Genomic DNA, 21,789 nt, shown 5'->3' with positions numbered 1-21,789 from the left:
TGAAAAACAGGTCTGTTGACTGTCATATCAGAATTCTTTTCCCTAAAAAGGTATTATTTTTACATATGTACTCTCCTGTGCCTAAACCATCTCCACAATCATCAAGTTGTGGAAATGAAAAAGGTTCCACTTTGAATCAGCTGCAATACTGACCACATCCCTAAAGCCTCAAGGAGTAATCCTCTCAGAAAGTTCTCTTCCTTTTGTTTGAGTCCCATTAGAGATTCCTGTTCCTAAATGACTATGTTTGGTCTGCTTCCGAGTTATTTGAACTCTTTTTTCTGACTCTTTGGGATTTGTGCACTTTGAGAGAACGTGGGCTGATGTGTGTGAGTCCGTAGAATTGAACACACTATACCCAGCAGTTTTGGAAAAAAATTATGTACTGAATCAGAAAGAACCTTTGGATGGTGAAAGGACCTTTTGATTGTGACCCAGTGACCTAGCTACAGGGACTAGGGGCAAGATTGGTAAGTATACTGCCCAGTGTTTGCCAGCACTCCATTTCAGGGTTCTCCAGGCTCCCCCCCCCCGTGTCTCTCTCTCTCTCCCTCTCTCTCTCTCTCTCTCTCTCTCTCTCTCTCTCTCTCTCTCTGTGTGTGTGTGTGTGTGTATGCATGCATTTGGAAAGGCAACAAACAAGGAATCAGAGAGGCAGCTTTACTGCAGGGAGTGAAATTTCCAGAAGCATGGGTAGAATGGAGCCTCAAACCCTGATGACTCTCACTGTCAAGGTTAATTTTAAGGCCTGAAGGATATATTAGATGTGAAATTATTGATGGACTATGGGGATCATGGTGGAGTATGGGTAAACCTTTTAGTGCTTAGGAGAATCTCATCACTTGGTAAACATTTTCTAAACCTAGATTGGTTGTTAGTACAGTTCAGAGCATTTCTCTATCCTATCATTCATCTCTAACTACCTTCTCCACCTCACAGGCCTAGACTAAGGCAAGGCCTTTACCAAGGGATTTGAAGAGCAGAATGGTCCCCTCATTTTATAGAGCTATGTTGTCCAGGGTCCTCCTGGACCTGAGAAGGACAAAGAATTTAGAGCTTTAGTCCATCTCTCTTTGCTGGAATGGTAACTGAGGGTGAGGATAGAACAGGGAGGGACCTCCACGAGGCCACACTAGCAGACATGTTACTTGGAAAACCAAGTATGACCCACTATGGACTTCCACAAGGTACTCCATTTCTTTCAGCTTCAGTTTTCTTCTTTCTTTCCTTTTTTTTTTATTTTGCAAATTTAAGAAGTTTTTATTTAGGCATTTGTTGAACAGAACAAGCTGCAACTCAAAAGACTGAAAGAAGGTCTGTGCCTGCGATGGAATGAAAGTATATGGCACAGATAGGTTGATAGAGTGGGTGCAGATTTGGAGCTTCCCCTTCGTAGCATAAAATCACCTTTGTGAGTGAGCGTCTCAGAAAGAGGTTACCATTCTTATTGAGCATAAAACCCACAAGGCTGATTCTTTTTTAAAGATTTATTTATTTTTAATGTATGAGCACACTGTCACTGTCATCATGCACACAGAAGAGGGCATCAGATCTATTACAGACGGTTGTGAGCCACCATGTGGTTGCTGGGAATTGAACTCAGGACCTCTGGAAGAGCAGTCAGTGCTCTTAACTACTGAGCCTTCTCTCCAGCCCCTCCAAGGCTGATTCTTGAAGTAGAGCTAGTGAGGCCATGCCTTGTCTCCTTTCTCCATGCTGTGCATCCCTCCTCATTCTTGGCCTTCATGCTTCCCTGTCGAATCTTGGAAAACTGAATCCCAGGGTTTCTTGGGTATAGCTCTCGCTTTGCATTTGTCTTTATGTTTCAATGCTGACTTATTAGGGGGCCTTATAAAAATCAAAGTTATATTTTTTCCTCTGCCTAGAAAAAGTTTCAGAGTTTTAGTCCATTATCATCATGGTGGGAAGCATGGCAACATGCAGGTAGTCAGGGTGCAAGAGAAGAAACTGAGAGTTCTGCCTTGATCTACAGGCACCAGAAAGACACAACCAGCTTCAGTTTGTAATATTCTAAATGAAAGGCTTCCTCTGAGACCCACAGCCAAACATGAGAGAGAGAGAGAGAGAGAGAGAGAGAGAGAGAGAGCGCCTAAATAAGAGATCACCCCACTGGATCACTCTGGGAACCCTGAGCAAGGGTGCAGGGGAGGAAGAATATAGGAGCCAGGGGGGTTAAGGACAATGGGAGAACACCACGGCCCACAGAATCAACTACCAAGAAGCCTCTATGGGTCTGTGCTAGGTCTTCTGCAAATATGTTATGGCTGTTAGCTTGTTGTTGTTTTTTTTTTTGGGGGGGAGTCCTAACTGTGGGAGTTGGACTGTCCCTGACTCTTTTGCCTACTTGTGGGACCCTTTCCCTCCTACTGGGTTGCCTCCCTTAGCCCTGAAAGGAGGGTTTGTGTCTTGTCTTATTATAACTTGTTATGCTGTGTTTGGGTGAGATACCTGGTGGATAGCAGCTCTTTTCTGAAAGGGAAACAAAGGAGGAGTGGATGTGGGGAGAGGAGAGGGAGGAAGGGAGTGGAAATGGTGATTGGGTATAGTGTACAAGGTAAGAATAGAAAAAATGTGATGTTGAAAGGATTTCTTGGTTGGTCAGACTCCGTGCACCTACAGTGTGCTCAACATTTAAATAGCTCTTTATGGCTGTCATTCTAGGAGAGGCTGAGACTCCAAAGTATGGGCTCTTGGTGAATGGGATGCCTGCTAATTGGTGTGAAGGTTGAGAACAGTTTGTCCATCTCTACCTTGCAATCTACCTACCATTCTCATTTTTCTCCTTGAGCTTCTTGGTGCCTTGGTGATGGTAGTGCTCAACTAAACTTCATCTTCTGGCAATCTTTATTGTTCAGATGAACATTTGCACTTCCTGGGAAGGATCATTGAGAGAATTAGAACCACAAGAGTTGGTCGAAGCAAGACTAAGGTATGTTGTGTTTTTTAAATTTTTAAAAATTTTTATTAATCATTTTGTTTGTTTAGATTCAAATGATATCCCCTTTCCTGGTTACCCCTCCACAATCCTCCCCTCCCCATCTCCCTTTCCCTCTCCCCTTTGACTCTGTGAGGTGCTCCTCCACCCACTCACCCACACTGGCCTCACCCCTCTAGCATCCCCCTATGCTGGGGCATTAAACCTCCCCAGGACCAAGGGCCTCCCCTCCTATTGCTGTCAGGCAAGGCCATCCTCTGCTACATATATATCTGGAGCCATGGACCCATCCATGTTTACTCTTTGGTTGGTGGTTTAGTCTCTGGGAGCTCTGGGTAGTCCAGTTGATGTTGTTCTTCCTATGGGGTTGCAATCACCTTCAGCTCCTTCATTCCTTCCCCTAACTGCTCCATTGGGTTCCCCATGCTCAGTCCAATGGTTGGCTGTGAGTACCTGCATCTGTATTTGTCATGTTCTGGAAGAATCTCTCAGGGAACAGCCATACCAGGCTCCTGTCAGCCTGCACTTCTTGGCATCAGCAATAGTGTCAGGTTGGTATCTGCAGATGGATGGATTCTTAGGTGGGACAGTCTCTGGATGGTCTTTTCTTCAGTCCCTGTTCCATTTTTTTGTCCCTTGCTTTCCTTTGGACAGGAACATTTCTGGGTTAAATTTTTGAGATAAGTGGGTGGCCCCATCACTCAACTGGGCACCAGAAAGACACAACCAGCTTCAGTTTGCAATATTCTAAATGAGAGGCTTCCTCTGGCAACCAATGGGGGCATATGCTGAGACCCACAGCCAAACATGAGAGAGAGAGAGAGAGAGAGAGAGAGAGAGAGAGAGAGAGAGAGAGAGAGAGGGAGAGAGAGAGTCCTGGGAGCCTCTTGTTTCCCCTGGTATCTGGGTCTTTTCTAGTAGCTAACCCCAGCTGCCCATCCTCCACTGCTACATATTTCTATTTGATTTCCTGACCCTCTGTACTTCTCTCCTGTCCCTTCTAATACCCAATCCTGTCCTCCCCTTTTCTCTCCTCCTCCTCTCTCTTTCTCAGATCCCTCTACCTCCTATGATTATTTGTTCCCCCTTCTATGTAGGATTGAAGGATCTACACTTTGGTCTTCCTTCTTCTTAAGCTCCATATGGTTTGTGGGTTTATCATGGGTAGTCTGAGCTTTTGGGCTAATATTCATTTATCAGTGAGTACATACTATATGTGTTCTTTTGTTATTGGGTTATGTCACTGAGGATGATATTTTCTTTTTTTTAAATTTTTTAAAAGATTTTATTTATTTACTTCATGGATATGAGTACACTGTAGCTGTCTTCAGACACACCAGAAGAGGGCATCAGATCTCATTACAGATGGTTGTGAGCCACCATGTGGTCTCTGGGAATTGAACTCAGGACCTCTGGAAGAGCAGTCAGTGATTTTTTTTTTTACACTGAGATATATTTTACTAGTGAGACATTGCAAGACCAGAGCAGAGGTATCTTAAATGATAGCCTGAGAGGAGAGAAATGGTTGACTGTAAAATAAAAGAAAAATGCAGGTCTTGGATGGTTGCTGGAGGAATATAACCAGAAGCCCAGTTCACAGAGCAAGTATGTACTCACAGTCAGAACTTAGGCATTTGTTCCTGCAAATTTCCATCAGGCACATCAAAAAATCAAAGATGTTGAATGGTTTTCAGTCCTATTTTACAGGTTGCTAGAGGGAAAAGGGTAGGACTGCAGACTCAGTGAGATCTGGTAACTGGCCCAAGGTCAAAAAAGAAATCCAGCACAAATCTGCTGTTCAATAATCTTTTTTTTTTTTTTTTTTTCAGAGCTGGGGAACCAAACCCAGGGCCTTATGGTTGCTAGGCAAGCGCCTACCACTGAGCAAACTCAGCCCCAATAATCTTTTTAGTCTTATGACAATATTCATTTTGGCCTGGGGATGGAATTTGAAAAAATATAGGTTATATACTGTGCCATTTGTTGAAGACAGCATGAGAAGGAAAAGTTGCAAGATTGTAACAGGAAAGACCACTTCTGAAGAAGAACATGCCTACTGAAAAGCCTAGAAGGTACTGATATGGGAACAAATTGATCAAAGTAGGATAGAACCTGTCTTACAACTTCAGCCATCAACATTTCACAGTGTAGCTGTACATCACTGAAGCTGTAGTTTTAGGGTTTGCTCTTTATACCTGTATTGTGTGGGTATTGTCAAATATATGACACATATCAACCGATATAGGATTATATAGAATACTTACCGCTCTAATGATCTACCTTTTGCCTATTCATCTGTATATATCCCTTAGCAACTATTGATCTTCTAAATTAATTTTGCTTGGCCTTCACCAAAATGGCATATAGTCAGAATTATATAATACATAGCATTTTCAGGTCCTCTTTCATCGAGTAATACATAGTTAATGTTTCACCATCCCTCTCAAGGCTTTGAACCTCATTTCTTTTTAGCAGTGAATATTATTTAATAATATTATTATTTAATATTATTTTAATATTATTTCCATTATTTGAATTTGCTGTAGTATATTTATCCCTTTGCCCACTAAGGACATCTTGACAATTACAGGTGAAGCAGCTGCATCCATAAGCAACTTTTTGTGTAGACATAAATTTTCAGTGCATTTGAGCAAATATCAGGAAGCACAACTGGTGGCTTTGTGTGACAATAGTGTACCTGGTTTGTGAGAAACTGCCAGAGTATCTTCAAAAGTTTCTCTACTGTTTTTCTTTCCTCTAGTAATGTATGGGGGTTATAGGTGTTCTACATCCTTGCTATTGTTTGGTGTGGTGTTGCCAATGCTCTGAATTTTGGTCATTGTAATTCCATAATAATATATGATGTTGAACTTTCTTTTGCTATCTACCTTTTTTCAGTGAGCTGTTCAAGAGTTTCACTCATATGAAATCTAGATTGTTTTCTTATTGTTTAGTTTAAGAATTACATTTAGTTATTTATTTGTGCATTGTGGAGAGGGTATGCTGTGGCATATGTGTGAAAGCATTATAACAACTTGGAGAATCAGTTGTCTCTTTCCACCATGTTGCTCTTAGGGCTCCAACTCAGGGCTTTTGGCGTGGTGGCACATATGTGTAACCACTAAGTCATTTCATTGGTTCTCATTGTGGAGGTTTAAGAGATGACTGTTGCACATTTTTAATAACAGCCTTTACTTTATATGCATTTTCTAGTTTTAGTATTGGTTTGTGTCTTGTCTGCACATTCTATTGATGTTCTACAGTATGTAAGTTTTAATGAAGTTCAGCTTATCAAATATTCCTTATGTCTATCATGTCCCTGGCATTGTGTCTAAAATGTTGCCATCTCACCCAAGTTCATTTAAGTTTTTCCTTGTTGTCTTTAGATGGTTTATAGTTTTACACTCGGGTGTATAGTCTAAGTTATTTCCTATAGCCCAGTTCGGCCTTGGTTACTGTAGATTTCTGTGAATTCTTGATGCCGTATAGTACCGATGTTCGAGATTCTTTTTCTCTTTCAGTGCAGATATCTTGGGCTTTAGGGCTATGCCCTGAAAAACTTTTCTTGAGTTGAAAGTATACATTGAAAATATATTTGAAACAACTAATCTTTTGAAAAAGAATAGCTCACCCAGCCCATCTTAAACATACCAAGAATACTTACAGTAGCCTATAGTCAGACAAAACTATTTAATACAAATCCTATGTATTAGACTTGCATGTGGTTTATTGAAAAGATTAAAATTCAAAATTTAAAGTATCATTTGTACTATGGTCTAATTGAAAAATCACATCGATTTAGTTTTAATGCTTTGGTTTCCCCCTTTAGATTAAGAAAGTATTTAATTTCTTTTTTATTTTGCAGGAAACCACATGTAGGAAACTTTAGATATTTTAAAGAAAACTTGGGCATTTACAAAGTTGAAAGTTTAAAGTCTGTGGGACTTTTAAAATTATTCTATATCATTTTGTTGTTATTGTTGTTGCTGCTGTGATAAAATACCACATGACTAAGGCAATTTATAGAAGAAAGAGTTAATTTGGGCTTACAGTTGCAGAGTCATGAGAGTCCATCATGTTATACACACACACACACACACACACGCGCGCGCATGTCACATTTTTCTTATCTATTCATCTGCTGATGAATGTTTAAGTTGTTTTAATAATCTCTGAGCTATTGTGAATACAGCAGTAGTGCATATGGATGTGCAAGTATCTCTCTAGTAGGATATTAATGGTACAAAGGTGCCTCTCTCATCACATTCAGGTCAGCATTTGTTCTCATTTATATCTCAGGTTACTCTGACTGCAGTGAGATGGGATGTTAATGTGATTTAAATCAGCATCACCCTGTTAATCTTTATTATTATCCATTTGTATATCTAGTTTTGAGAACTTTTCAGTTTAGTTTCATACCTTGCTTTTTAGTCGGGTTATTTCTTCTCATAATTTTTAGCCCACCCTGACTTCCCTTTTGGATGGCTTATGTGGCAAAGATTTTCTGTCATTCTGTGTGTTGTCTTTTCATTTGATTGACAATTTCCTTTGCTGTATAGAAGCCTTTAAATTTCATGAGTTACTCTTCATTGTTAGACTGTGTTAACAATGAGAGTCCTGTTCAGGAAGTCCTTGATTACCTCTAAGTTGAAATATTTTCCTAATTTTTGTCCTAGCAGTTTCATAGTACCAGATAATATTGAGGTCCTTGACCCACTTGGAGTTGAGTTTTGTGTAGTATGAATGACAAACATCCAGTTTCTTTTTCTTTTTCTGCATGTTGAGATCCAGAATTCCTAATGCTATTTGTTAAAGAGATGGCTTCTATAATGTGTATTTTTGGTATCTTTGTGAAAGATCATGTTGCTATAATTGGGCAGACTTTGTATTTGGGTGTTCTATTCTACTGATCTATGAGTTCCTGTTGTGTCTACACCATGATGTTTTTATTATTATCGTTGTGGCTCTAACATATAATTAGAAATGAGACAAAGTGATACCTCTTGAAGTACCATTTTTATTGAAGGTTGCTTTGAACATCTCACAGCTGCATTAGCAGAAGCTGTAGAGCCAGAGTAGAGACAGGATTGAACTCTAGATTAGTTTCACAAGCAAGTGTGAAGTTCCACATCTCTTGCTTCACAGAAACTGCAGACACACTGGATCTGACTCAGAGTAAAGCCCACAGATAAATGGGGCGTTCCACAACTCACAGTGAAAACTGCAGACCCAGCCAGGAGGCTCACACCTACACAGAGGAAGGAAGATAAGAAAGAGTCTGTAGCCCAAATAACACCAAACCCCAAAGAGGGGCATTTATATTCTCAAACCTGACTACAATTCAGGCCTTTTCCTGAACATTGCAGAAACCATCACTAATAGAAAAAAAAAAGAGGGCTGGAAATTTAAAAGGACACAGAATTGAGAAAGGAAGGAAGAAAAAAACAACAACATGAAAAAACAATCACTAGTTCTATAGTAATGGCTCCTAATGGTAGCAATTTAGAAAAAAAAATTCAGAAAAAACATTTAAAAGAATAATTGAAGTCATTTGAAAAATTTAAAGAACGCGTAAATGGACCCCAAGAGTACAGAATCTGAGCTGAATGAAATAAAGAAATAAATCCAAGATAGAAAACTTGAATTCAGTAAAAAGAATTGTTGAAGGAAAAACAAATTCAAATGATGGCTAGGAATAAATAAAAATCATTAAGACAAATTAAATACTCAGTGGAAAGCCTCACCAACAGAATGGATTGTGCAGAAAATAGTCAGGGCTGGAATATAAAGTAGAGGAATTAGATCATCTATTAAACATTAATGAGGAGGGGCTGGAGAGATGGCTCAGCAGTTAAGAGCACTGACTGTTCTTCCAGAGGTCCTGAGTTCAATTCCCAGCAACCACATGTTGGCTTACAACCCTCTGTAATTGCCCTCTTTTGCTGTGTCTGAATACAGAGTGTACTCAAATACATAAAATAAATAAAAAGTCTTTTTAAAAATCAATAAGGAATTATAAAGATATAAATAGAACATGTGAAAGCTCTGTGCACCATGAAAAGACAGATCTTTGGTCATAGAAGAACTCTGCATCAAAGGCATAGAGAAAATTTTCAATAAAATCATAGAAAAAAAATTCTAAAAACCTAGAGGAAATGTTGTTACAGAAGTTAAAAAAGAAGCCTACAGAAGAGTAGAAAGATAGGGACCAGAAAAAGTAATTTCCATGGCATGTTATAGTAAAAACACAGACAAAAGAATATACTGATAATTGAAAGAGGAAAGGGTCAAATAACTTATAAAGGTAGTCTATCAATCAGAATGACACTCAATTAGTTAGCAGAAACATTGAAAGCCAGAAGGTTCTGGAAGATGTATAGAAAGATCTGAAAGCCCACAACTGCCAAACCAGACTATTATACTTAGGGAAACTGTGTGCTGAAATTGAAGGATAAATAAAAACTTTCCGTGATTAAAAATAGACTAAAGGCATTTATGCTTCCTAAGCCAACTGTACAGAGGATACTGGACAGAATATGTCAATCTATAGGGAAGAATAACCACAAGAAATTGCCACAGGAATAAGTAAACAAAACCAGGACAATCAAAAGTGGTTTAATAAAACCCCATAAAACCAACAGAATGGCAGAAATCAAGACAAAACTGCCAAATAGCAGTTGATAATTACTCATGGAGAGTGAATCGCTTTTTTTGGATTCCTCCGATTATAGGATTCCAATGGCCCCATTTTCATGTACTTATAGTTAGCAACAACTGGACTTAATGGGTTATAAAAAAAACATGTTGAACATGAAACTCAAGAAGGATGACCAAAATGCGAATGCTTCACTCCTTCTTTAAAAGGGGAACAAGAATACCCTTGGCAGGGAATAGGGAGGCAAAGTTTAGAACAGAGGCAGAAGGAACACCCATTCAGAGCCTGCCCCACATGTGGCCCATACATATACAGCCACCAAACTAGATAAGATGTATGAAGCAAAGAAGTGCAGGCCGACAGGAACCGGATATAGATCTCTCCTGAGAGACACAGCCAGAATACAGCAAATACATAGGCGAATGCCATCATTAAACCACTAAACTGAGAACGGGACTCCCGTTGAAGGAATCAGAGAAAGGACTGAAAGAGCTTGAAGGGGCTCGAGACCCCATATGAACAACAATGCCAAGCAACCAGAGCTTCCAGGGACTAAGCCACTACCCAAAGACTATACATGGACTGACCCTGGGCTCCAACTGCATAGGCAGCAATGAATAGCCTAGTAAGAGCACCAGTGGAAGGGGAAGCCCTTGGCCCTGCCAAGACTGAACCCCCAGTGAACGTGATTGTTGGGGGGAGGGTGGTAATGGGGGGAGGATGGGGAGGGGAAGCCCATATAGAAGGGGAGGGGGAGGAGTTAGGGGGATGTTGGCCCGGAAACCGGGAAGGGGAATAACAGTCGAAATGTAAATAAGAAATACTCAAGTTAATAAAGATAAAAGAAATTTAAAAAAACATGTTGAAGAGGATTTTGTTAAAATTGGAAGGGGAAGCAGAAGTAGATATGATCGTATTACATTGTATACATGTATGAAAATTTCAAGAGTAAAGAGAAACTAAAAGAAACTTAAAAAAGAAAGGAACTATCATGTGTTTTTCTTAAATATTTATTGTATGTATATGAATATGCTCTTGTCTTCAGATATAACAGAAGAAGGAATTCGATCCCATTACAGATGGTTGTGAACCACCATGTGGTTGCTGGGAATTGAAACTCAGGATGTCTAAGACTTGAAGTCAGTGTTCTTAACCCCTGAGCTATCTCTCCAGCTCTGTATGATATTCTTTTAAAAGGTTCCTCTGGTTATTGTTGTTGTTGTTGTTGTTGTTGTTGTCGTCGTCGTCGTTGTTGTTTTTGGCATCATATAAAAGTCAAGATTAGTTTTTGTATGTCTGAGAAGACTGTCCCTGAAATTTGGATTGGGATCGTAGTGAGTCTATAGATTGCTTTTGGTAAGATGACCATTTTCACAAGATTAATTGTTCTGACATGAGGATAGAAGGTCTTTTCAGCTTTTGGTTTCTTCCTAAAGTTCTTTTTGTCTCTGTCTTCATGTTTCTGCGGTCAAGGTCTTCCTTTTCCTTGATTAGGTTTATTCTTAAGTATTTTACTTTTGGATTGAATTGTTTCCATGATTTCTTTTTCAGTTCGTTTGCCATTGGCCTATAGAAAGGCTATTGACTTATGTGTATTAACTTGGTATCCTACCACTTTAATGAAAACAGCTCTAAGATGTTTTTGGTGGAGTCTTTTGTGTCTCTTATATAAAAACTATATACGGATGTCTTCTTTTCCTACTCATATCTCTTTTATTACCTCCTCTGGTATTATTGCTCTAACTGACTTGAACAGGAGTTGGGAGAGTGGGCATTGTTGTCTTACTCTTGATTTTTTAAAAATATTTTTTATTGAATTTTTTCAATTTACATTTCAAATGTTATCATCCCCTTTCCCAGTTTCCCATCCATAAACTCCATATCCCATCCTCCCTTCTTCTGTGAGAGTGTTCCCCCTCCCAACAACCCACCCCTTGCAACCTCCCTGCCCTGGCATTCATTTCCCTACACTGGGGGTTCCAACCTTGGCAGTACCAAGGACCTCTCCTTCCATTGATACTCAACAAGGCCATCCTCTGCTACATATGTAGCTGGAGCCATGGGTCTGTCCATGTATACTCTTTGGATGGTGGTGGTTTAGTCCCTGGGAGCTCTGGTTGGTTGACGTTGTTCTTATGGGGTTGCAAGCCCCTTCAGCTTCTTCAAACCTTTCTCTAAGTCCTCCAATGGGGAGTTGTTCTTGATGTTAATGGGAATTCTTTGAGGTTTTCTTTTTTTTTTTTCTTTTTTTGCCATTTTGCATGTTGGCACTCATTGTATACAACCTTTATTATGTTGAGGAATGCTCCTCTCTACCCCTCATATCCCTATGATTTTTTTTGTTCAGTGTTTTTTGTATAATCAATTTTTAACATGAATTTTGTCAAATGTCTTTTCTAAATTTACTTAGATGATCATCTGATTTCTGTCTTTTAGCCTATGTGCTGAATAGCATTAATTTTACTAAAATATAATGAACTATTTCTATATTTCTGTTATGAAACCAACTTGGTTGACATAAATGATCTTTTTGGTGTGATGTGGAATTGCATTTTTGCATCTGTGTTTATCAGGGAGACAGGCCAGCAATCAGCAATTTCCCTTTTTCTTTTTCTGGATATGGAATGATGTCATTATCTGATTTTAGTGTTGAGGTAATCCTGGCTTCATAAGAAGAATACTCAAATGCTCTAGAGTGTAGGGAACAGTTCAAAGCATCATAGGACCTTGCATACTCAAAGCTGACCTTGAATTTATTTTGCAGTTGAATATGACCTTGAACTTTTGTTCCTGTTGTCTCTACCTCTGAACTGCTGGTATCACAGTTATGGGTTAACATGCCTCATTTAATGTGGTGCTGGGGATCGAACCACAGGGTTCATGAATGTAAAACAAGTGAAAGACCCCCAGAGCAGGGAGACCCTCAGTCAAGTCTCGGGATGATGCGACCCCCCACGAACTCGACCCCCCAAGAACTCACGTGAGACCATCCTTTCTGTAATAAACATGAGGTTTATTGATAGGAACCAGTGCACTGGGGTCGAGACTCATATCCCACGCAGGGACAGTGGCGTTCGACCCTGAGAGGCTGGGAGAAAGGGTATTTAAAGGGAGAAACCACAACCCAAGGGGACAGGGATGGCGTCATTGGAAAGTGTCGAGAATACCAGTGAAATATCACAAGGAGGAGCTTCCTGTTTCTCAAGATTGTTCTCTAAGGGTCTTATCTTAAGACCTTTTTTTTAGTTCCTGGGAGAGCAGGCTCAAGAAATGTGACCTTTTACTTACAGGTAGAGGGCAGGGTCTGGAATTTGAGGTATTTAGGGCTTTTTTAAACTTCTGACTTCTTAGCTGCATTTTTTATTCTTTCACAAGCATACTACCAACTGAACTATAGCTTTAACCCTTGATTTATATTTGTTAGTCTTAAGGTACTAGAGACTACATACAGGGATATATATATATATATATATATATATATATATATATAGTCTACTATTGAGCTATATCCCCATTCCCTAATTTTTAATCAAGGACATAAATCACATGATCATCTCAATAGATGCAGAAAGTCTTTTTGACAAAAAATATATCCTTTCATGAGAAAAGATCACTGGAAATTGATAATGGAGGGAACATATTTCAGTATAATAAAGGTATAATAGTTGGGGAAAACTGAAAGCATTTTCATTAAAGTCAGGAATAAAATGAGCATGTCCACTTTCTCCACTATGTATTTTGAATATATATTATTCAATATTTTGACTGAAGTCTTAGCTAAAGCAATGAGAGAAGAAAATAAAAGGGATACAGACAGGAAAGGAAGAAGTCCAAGTATCGTTATTTGCAATGATATGATTCTATACATAATAGACCACACCAGAAAACTCTTAGATCTGACAACTACTTTCAGTAAAGTGGCAGTGAAAGAATAAAAAATGCAGCTAAGAAGTCAGAAGTTTAAAAAAGCCCTAAATACCTCAAATTCCAGACTCTGCCCTCTACCTGTAAGTAAAAGGTCACATTTCTTGAGCCTGCTCTCCCAGGAACTAAAAAAAAAGGACTTAAGATAAGGCCCTTAGAGAACAATCTTGAGAAACAGGAAGTTCCTCTTTGTGATATTTCACTGGTATTCTCGACACTTTCCAATGACACCATCCCTGCCCCCTTGGGTTGTGGTTTCTCCCTTTAAATACCCTTTCTCCCAGCCTCTCAGGGTCGAACTCCACTGCCCCTGCATGGGATATGAGTCTCGACCCCAGTGCACTGGTTCCTATCAATAAACCTCATGTTTATTACAGAAAGGACGGTCTCACGTGAGTTCTTGGGGGGTCGCATCATCCCGAGACTTGAGTGAGGGTCTCCCCGCTCCGGGGGTCTTTCAGCAGGATACAAAATTAATACACAAAATCACTAAATATTCAAATAACAAGCATGTTGAGAGTTAAATGAAGAAAACAACCCTATTTGCAGTTGTCTTAAAAATATCTTGGGAGCTAAAGAAATGGTGCAGTGAGTAGGAGCACTTGGAAAGTAAGATAAAGAGCTAAGTTTAAATCTTTAGAAACTATATTTAAAATAAACAGGCAAACAAATAATAGATAGTCAAAGAGATGCTGAACATAATGGATAAAGTTGTAGATACTGAGAAAGCTAGGCTGATTCCCTGACAGGCTTCCAATTGGCAGTTAAGGAGACTAAGTCTAAATCTTGTTTTCAAGAACTGGGTAATCCAGGCAAGTCTAGGCTTCTGAAGCTGCCCCACCACCTGGCCTGAGGCAAGGACAATGGGGTCAGCAGCACTTTCCAGATCTCTCCAGCAAGTTTCCATCCCCCACACCTCAGTAATGGAATGTCCATAGAGAAGGACCCAACAGATTAACATAGAGGTCACCTACCCCAGAATACTCTAATGTGCTTTAAATCAGGCCTGCAAGCTCACTTGGTTGTCTCTCTACTCTGGTAATAGGAGACCCAGCATGCTGGACTTCTGAAGAATAAAATACTCTTTGCGTTTACATACTATTTGAGTCTGGGATATCATTCTTTGGCGAATCATGGATCCTTACAATATTATATACCAAAACAGATTTCAAGTTATACTATATAGCTAGGGGAACATACATGGCAATGGCACAAAAACCAGACAGCTAGATAATGGAGTAGAATGGAGAAGCATGGTATAAACCCAGAGATTTACGGCCAACTGATTAAAAAGGTGTAAAAAAATGCATTGGAAAAAAGTCAGTTTCTTTACTAAAAGATACTGGGAGAACTGGATATTCATATAAAGAAGAATGAAGCTAGATCCCTAGCTCTTAGCCTATATGAAAATCAACTCCAAGTGCTTCAGAGTCTGTAATGCAATAAACTCTGAGACTCTAATGAGAAAAAGCAGGGAAAACATTTCAAGATATAAGCACAAGTAAGGACTCCTCCTGAATACTTTACTTGCTCAGGAAATAAACCTAAAAATTGAAAGATGGGATCCACGAAATTAAGAAAGTCCTATACCACAAAGGAAACAGTTGAGTGAAAAGGCAGCCTGAAAATGGGAGACATTCCCTGCCAGCTGTGCCTCTGACAGAGGTTTAATCTCCAGAATACACAGAACGAGGAAGGCAAGGACAATGATGACAACGTAAAAAAATCCATTAACTCAGTCAAATAAGCAGATAGTTCTCAAAGCACAAATTGACAATGAATACATAAAAATGTTTAATTTTCACTAGCTATGATAGTTAATATTGATTGTCAATTTGACGAGCTCTAAAATCACCATGAAAACAAGCCCCTGGGCATGTCTGTGAAGGATTATCAAGATTAGGTTAACTGAGACGGGAGGATCCAACCTAGCCATGGGAGGCATCTTGGACTAGGTCCTGGTTGCATAACCTGGAGAAAGATAGCTGAGCATGAACAATCATCAGTTTGTTCCCAGACTGGATTGAGTGTGACTAGCAGCCTCATGCTCTTCCTGTCAGGCCTTTCTCAATCTCCTCCAGCTGTGGGTCAAAATAAATCCTTCTTTAAATGGTCTCTATCAGACCTTTTGTCCCAGCAACCCGAAAAGCAAGGAACTCAATAGAATTGCAAATTAAAATCACATTGACATTCCACTGAATTGTAATCACAATGCTAGTCTTTTAGAAAACCGGCTGCCACCTAGTGTGGTAGCACATGCCTTTCATTTCATCACCCTGGAGGCAGAGGAAGGTGGGTCTCTCAGGTCAAGGCCAACCTGCTTCACAAAGCTGAGTTCCTGCACAGCCTGGGCTGCTTAAAGACATCTTGTTTTGAACCGCTCCTCTTCCCTGTCCCCCCCCCCCAAGGAGGGAAGAAAGGAAGAAAGAAAGAAAGAAAGAAAGAAAGAAAGAAAGAAAGAAAGAAAGAAAGAACGAACAAGGTATGTTGATGTGGATGTAGAAAAATGGGAATATTTACTGCCGGAAGAGAAAGAGGAGTTGGGTGCTTGAGAAGTGTTGTGGGCATGGGCTGGGGGTGGCACTAGTAACATTTATGAAGCCATATGTCTTTTTTAGTTTTTTTTCCCCCAAATATGGTATATATATACGCGCGCGCGCGTGTGTGTATGAGGTAGAGCACTACCAGCATTTTTGAAGCTGTGGATGTGAGAACTGCGTTTTTTATTCTCCCCTCCCCCAAGACATGGTTTCTCTATGTCTCTCTGGCTGTTACGGAACACACTTTAGACCGGCTGGCTTTGAACTCACGAGATCTGCCTTCCAAGTGCTGGGGTTAAATGGCTTGCCTTGTGGTGCGAAATGAATTAGTAACAGGAATAACCCCCCCCCCCAAATCTCTATTTTAGATTCCAAGAATTTCCTGCCTTTTCTTCATACTATCCTCCTTCACCTCTGGCGCTGCTCTGAGACCCCATCTGGAGGTAGGAAATAGGCTGAATGAACTGTAAAATACTTGATGAGTTTTGAGATTCATTGGTCTTGTGAAGGAATACAAAGCAGATAGGGCAAATTCCGAGAGACATTGTGCTGATCTGTTTTTTTTTTTTTTTCTTCTCAAATTGACACAAGTTAAGAATTATATGGGAAGGGAGAACCTTAATCCAGAAAATTGCCTCCACCAGACTGGCTTGTAAGCAATCTGATTGGGGGAATTTTCTTGCTTAATGATTGATTCGGGACGGGACAGATCACTGGGGATCATGCCACCCCTGAGCACGTGGTCCTGGGCAAACTGAGTAAGTAATGGTAGCCACTGAGCAGAGCTCCACATGGCCTCTGATTCAGTTTCTGCCTTGAGTTCTTGCCCTAAGGTTTCACAATGGACTGTATGCTGTAAAGTTAAAACAAATCCCCTCTAAGCTGCTTTTGGTCATGTTGTTTATCACAGCAATAGAAAAGCTAGAGCAGAGACTCTGAAAGCTCTGGTGTAGTTCTGGATGCTATTAAATACTGTTTCTGATGCTAATACAATATCCTCCAAGTCACATGATGTACAGCTTCTAGTGTTCTTATAGAAAAACTGACATGTGATGTTACAGAGTGCTTGTGCCTCTGCTTCAAAATTTTAGTTTCCTGCTTGTCTTGTTATGGGAACCCAGCGCACTCTTGATGACCAGAAAGAGTCTCTGTAAAACACTGATCACTCGTGGAATATGTTTTCTTAAATAGTGTTCTCTGGATGAGTGGATTGAGTGTAGCACATCTAGGATAAATCAAATCATGCTCTTACCTTGTCTCTTTTCTTCCGGGGAGACTCTATATCAACTAGCAAGCATGCATCTTCTAATTTTATTGCACCTAATTAATTAATCAATCAGTTCTCTTCTACCACATGAGTTTTGAGAATCAAACTCAGGTCATCAGGTTTGGTAATAGTCACCTAGTCACTGCCTGAACCATGTCACCAGCCCCTGTGCATGTTGTTGAAAGGAGCAAGCTGCTTCTCCACCTGCAGCTGAACTTCTGTGCTATGGTTCTTGCTTAAATATTCAGCAGAAGCATATACATTTTTTGGAGCAGTAATTGTTCTCTTATTGGGGATTTATTCAAGCTGATGAAGAGAATTTGTTTCAAGGTGGGACAAATGTATCATAATGTTTAGCTAGGTCTTCCATAAAGTCGACTTACTATATATTTATCATTTGTTGATCAGGAAAGCAGATAATCTCACGTGTATGTAAAATTCTTAGTAGGCTGTAGAGGATTAATAAGATATCTTAAAATGAGACCTTTTCTTTGCTTTTGTGAATCTCTGGCTTCTCAGAAAGGTACATGATTATTTTGATTTCTTTTTTTTTTCTCGGAGCTAGGGACCGAACCCAGGGCCTTGCGCTTGCTAGGCAAGCTCTTTACCATTGAGCTAAATCCCCAACCCCACATGATTATTTTGAAATGGTACCAAATTGCTGTAGTTTTAAGCCTATCTGCTACATGCATCTTCTATGCCAGTCCCTGAAACCAGCTCCTTAAACTTGTCTGTAATCCCTATTATTTACAAACTAATATTTTCTGTTTGGCATATCTTTTCCTGTTTCACTTACTGAAAGCCCATGCATTCATTAATAACACTGCACTTAAAAGTTAAATATTAATTGATTAATACCAAGTCAATAGAAAATGTCCTGTTAAAGTCCCAAGGATCAAATGTCTGGCCTGGTTATTCCTAATGTTGGTGTCCACGAGCTATTGTGCTTTTAAAATGGTTTTACACATTTTATTCTGCCATTATCTTTTAAAAACTAAAAATGTATATATTTGCATTTATCAGTACTCCTCTCTTTAAATATTTTTTCACTTCTATCCCCCAGGCTCTGGTTTCCATAGTATCCATTTTCCATGACAGTATAAAAGGTGCTATGCTCACCAGACACTGGCTGGGCTGACTCACCATTAGCTGCATAATTTCCTCTAGGACTTTTTGTAACAGATACAATACACATATACAGGACTTTGGTTTTTTTCTTTTTAAAATAAGCATATTTCCAGGTTCTCACATTTTCTTTGAATATACTGCACAGCATCTTATTATTAAGAAGGTATTATGTCTCAGGGAAAAATGTTCTGTTTTGTCTGTCTCTACTCAGGAGGTGCTAACTCTGGGTGCCTTGCCCACAGTATTCTCTTCTGAAATAGTTATTACTTTCTAAAAGAGATAAGTGCTTAATGTCTGTGTGGCTATCATCAAAGAGGACAGAATAGATGAGCTTGTAGGATTCAGGTCTGAAATGACAACAATCTATTTCTACTGTAAAATTTCCAGTTTTTATGTAATGTGCCCATTGTTGAAAAGATTCTTCCAAATAATACCAAGAGGGCTCCTTAGTGACTGTCTCCGTGAGAGAACTAAATTAGTGTTAATCTCAAAGATGGGAGAAGAAAACCACTGGCTGAAATCATCGTGGCCAAGTTAATTAAAGCAAGCAATTCATTAAAGCTTTTAAATTCATGTACAGGCTGCCTTTCCACTAAGGTGGGGTTTAAGAGGTCAGCATTGGATGTGTAAGGTTAGAGGTGAGGATAGCCCAATCCTTGAGAAACAAAAGTTTAATCATAAACAGGAGTGAACCTAGTTTGGTTTTACCATAAGAAGGCTTTTAAGTCTAAAATGGAGGCAGGCTGGTTCTTCAGTAGTATTTTATAAATATTCCAGAGACTCAGTGGCTGCCTGCAGCATAGTTCTTCCCTTCCCCTCAGAGAGAATTGATGGATGTCTGCTGAAATCTTAATATGTTTGCAGGTTTGTTGGCACAACTGCAATAAAATATTGCAATATCTGCTGTGATCTATAGACCTCTTTTCAGATTCATCCAAAGGGATCAATAATTCCCCAAGAAGCTCCTCGAAAAGAAAAAAATGATCTGTGAGAAAAGTTGTTAAGAATCATGGTTGACAAGCACCACCCAGTGTGCATGCCCTTGAGGAAGTGGGATTGCCTTGCCCACAGTTATGTGAGAAAATCTGCTTTAATAGTATACAGATGGCCAGGGATTCTGCATACATCAGGAGAGAGTGATGAATCAACTTCCCCTGGTGGGAGTGCTGTTGATGTGCTTTTTTTTTAAATGTTTATTTTATGTATGTGATTACACTGTGGTTCTCAGACACACCAGAAGAGGGCATCAGATCCCATCACAGATGGTTGTGAGCCACCATGTGGTTGCTGGGATTTGAACTTGGGACCTCTGGAAGAGCAGTCAGTGCTCTTAACTACTGAGCCATCTCTCCAGCCCTTGATGTGCTTTTTAAATCACTTTTGAACAGTACATCTTGAAGAAGGTGCTCTTCTGCTATGTACTCTGAATCAGCTGCTACAGCTGCTACATCCTCTGCCATAGTCCTGCTGTGCTGAAAAGTCAATTATTGCTGGTCTATGAACTCGACCATCTGCAGACACAACCATTTTCTCTGCTAAATCCAGTGATCTACTCCAACATACTGATAATTAATTCCTGGTGACAGTTATTGCTATGTGGATTCTCAACTTGCTAGAAAAGTCCTTGTCTACTTCATAGTCATACTTCAATCATTTATCTTGATATGCTGACAATGGTCTATACCCATGGTTTTACTTTAAGAAATTATACCTTCACTTTTTTTAAAAAGATATCTTTTTAGTTTTTGAAATTAAAATATGACACACACCTCCATTTCTTCCCATGTAACCCTTTGTTCTCTCTCAAATTCATAGCTTCTTTTTAAAAATAGTTGTGTTTTTATAACATAACATAAATATAAAACTTAATCTTCTTAGTGTATTTCATGTTACTATATATATATATATATGTGTGTGTGTGTGTGTGTGTGTGTGTGTGTGTGTGTGTGTGTGTGTGTGTGTATGTATATATAAAATATTTTCAGGACTACCCATTTGGTATTGGATAACCAATTGGGTGCTTTTCTCTGAAGAAGACATTTTCTCTTGCTCTCAGCATTTCTTAGTTGCCTATAGACCTTTAACATTCTTGTTTAGGTCTTATTTAAGTAACCGTGCCAAAGAGACTTCATGGGTGTTGCTTCTAAATATTTCTAAGAAACACAGTCTCATGGCAAAGTTCTTTTTTTTTAAATATAGGTTAGAATAAGAGTTATTCAGGCAACGGCAGAAGGGGAGCCAAGAGGGTAGTAGAGGAGAAAGGCGGCGTGGGGGGTAGAGGCTGGGCACATGAGCACATGGAGAGAGATGGGGGGAAGGGAATGGGGAGAGAGCGGGAGCAAGAAGGGAAGAGCAGGAGAGAGCAAGAGCCATGGCCAAGTTCTTCTTTCTGTGATTCTTACATCCTTTCTGCTTACCCCCTTTACATATGATCTCAAGCCTTAGGAGCCAGGAGTTGCTGTGTGGATAGATTGGTTGGGGTCAGGTATTAGTTGTTTGATTAGTTGTGGTTTTCTGTAATGGTCTTCTGTTGCAAAGAGATATTTACTGGATTAGGGGTGTGGAACTATACTTGTCTGTGGATATATACAAATATTTAAGAAGTTAAAGGTTATGGTTTAGTAAAGTACTGGTTGTAGACTCTTCTCCAAGATCCATGACTTCATTAGCTCCAGATAGTTGGTTTGATTTCCAGTACCGGACATGATTTCCATTTTGCTGAGTAGGTCTTAAGTCCACATAGAGAGCTCTTGGTTACCACCAAGTGCTGCTATTGCACCCTTAGGGTTATTGTGCCATGCTGGTCATTGTTGTAGTTCACAAACATCATAGCTAGGTAGGACAACTGATTGCTTCTTCCTTGGAAGTTTGTGCATGGCAATTTATTAGTACTCAAAATGCCCCAGGGAGGAGGCTTTCAGGTCACATCCAGTTCTGATTGTCTGTGTCTTATGTCTGAAGTATGTGGTAGCTTCAGTAATATGGACTCACCTTCGATCTCTGGGAGGAAATCAAGGGCAACAACAATACCTTATAATGGTTTGGGAGTCTTTTGGACAACTCTGACCAACAACTCAAATGGAGGCTTTTCATGCTTGTTGGGTTTTTTGTTAGATAGTCTATGGCTCTTGGGTGGACCATTGCTAATATGGATGGGAAAATAAATAAACAATAAATAGATGTTTATGCATGTATTATATATAATTTTAAGTAACTAGATGATAAAGCTTCTCAATGACTTTTTCAGACATCCTTATAGTTATTTCACTCTCCTCCCCCTCCTTCTGTAGCTATAATTTTTTTCAAATCCTATTTTTAA

At 39.5% G+C, this 21,789-nt stretch overlaps 1 pseudogene; it reads right to left on the bottom strand.

The window, feature by feature from the left end:
* Positions 1–19,221: 19,221 nt before the first annotated feature.
* LOC116887976 lies at positions 19,222–21,175 on the bottom strand (annotated as a pseudogene).
* Between the last annotated feature and the right edge of the window lie 614 nt (positions 21,176–21,789).

This window comes from Rattus rattus, chromosome X (genome assembly GCF_011064425.1).
Source record: "Rattus rattus isolate New Zealand chromosome X, Rrattus_CSIRO_v1, whole genome shotgun sequence".
Classification (NCBI taxonomy): Eukaryota; Metazoa; Chordata; class Mammalia; order Rodentia; family Muridae; genus Rattus; species Rattus rattus.
The sequence above is the reverse complement of the archived record's forward strand: the minus strand, read 5'-3'. Positions and strand labels throughout refer to the sequence as shown.